The sequence below is a fragment of the Orycteropus afer genome, unplaced genomic scaffold (genome assembly GCF_000298275.1).
Source record: "Orycteropus afer afer isolate SDZICR_OR568_19922 unplaced genomic scaffold, OryAfe1.0 scaffold00327, whole genome shotgun sequence".
Classification (NCBI taxonomy): Eukaryota; Metazoa; Chordata; class Mammalia; order Tubulidentata; family Orycteropodidae; genus Orycteropus; species Orycteropus afer.
In genome coordinates, this window is record NW_006921914.1 from 2,190,629 (window position 1) to 2,191,585 (window position 957).

A 957-nucleotide genomic window follows, 5' to 3' on the forward strand; every position below is an offset into this window, starting at 1 on the left:
AATTTCCAAGTGTATAGTAGAGCTGACAAGAGACAAGGTTGTAGTCACTTCTTGGTCACAGCCAGCTACCCAGAGGGACCAAGTAGTTGAACCTGTGGGCTCAGGACCATAGTCACAGGGGACATCCAGCTCAATTGGCATAACGTACTACACAAAATATTATTCCACCTCATACTTTTGCGAGTAGATACTGGGATCTTAAAAGCTTGCAAGCAGTCATCTAGATGCAACGATGGGTCTCTCCTCATCCAGAACAAAGAAGAATGAAGAAAGCCAAAGATTCATGGAAAGAATTAGTGCTAGTGACTCATACACCATGTGATCCTCAGCCTACACAATTATGAGACCAGAAGAACTAGATGGTGCCCAGCTACCACTGTCAACCACTTGGAGGGGGATCTATGTAGGATATCCTGAATGGAAAATGAGAACAATGTGGAATAAAACTCAAAATCATTTGGAAAAAAAAGGGGGACCAGGTTTGTTGGTCTGATAGAGCCTGGTGGAACCACTGAGACTATGGCCCCTATCTGCCCTTCAGGTCTGGAATTGAACCCACATCTGTGGCTTGGGAAGAGAGGAGAGAATGAAGAAAAGCACCAAGGTGCCAGGAGCGGTTTCCAGGGCTTTGAGTGGGCTGCTAATGATGACATTGTACTGTTATTCACAGGCCCACAGCCCAAGTTCAGCAAAAACTCCCATTGTTTGGGGACCGCCACTTTCCACCAGGTTCAGACACATGCAAAAACCCCGCTCTTGAGGCCCCTTCATGCCAAAAAGCTGACCTAAGATAACTGCTCCTACCCATGATCAACAGCAGGAGTTCCTCCCAGGGCCCACCCACTTGTGGCATTAATGTTCTCTCAGCTTGGGCTTCTGCAGTGCTAGAGTCAGGGAAATGTCTGCTCACACACGGCGGTCCCAAGTTTACAGATAAAAGCAGGTGCCAGCTCCTCC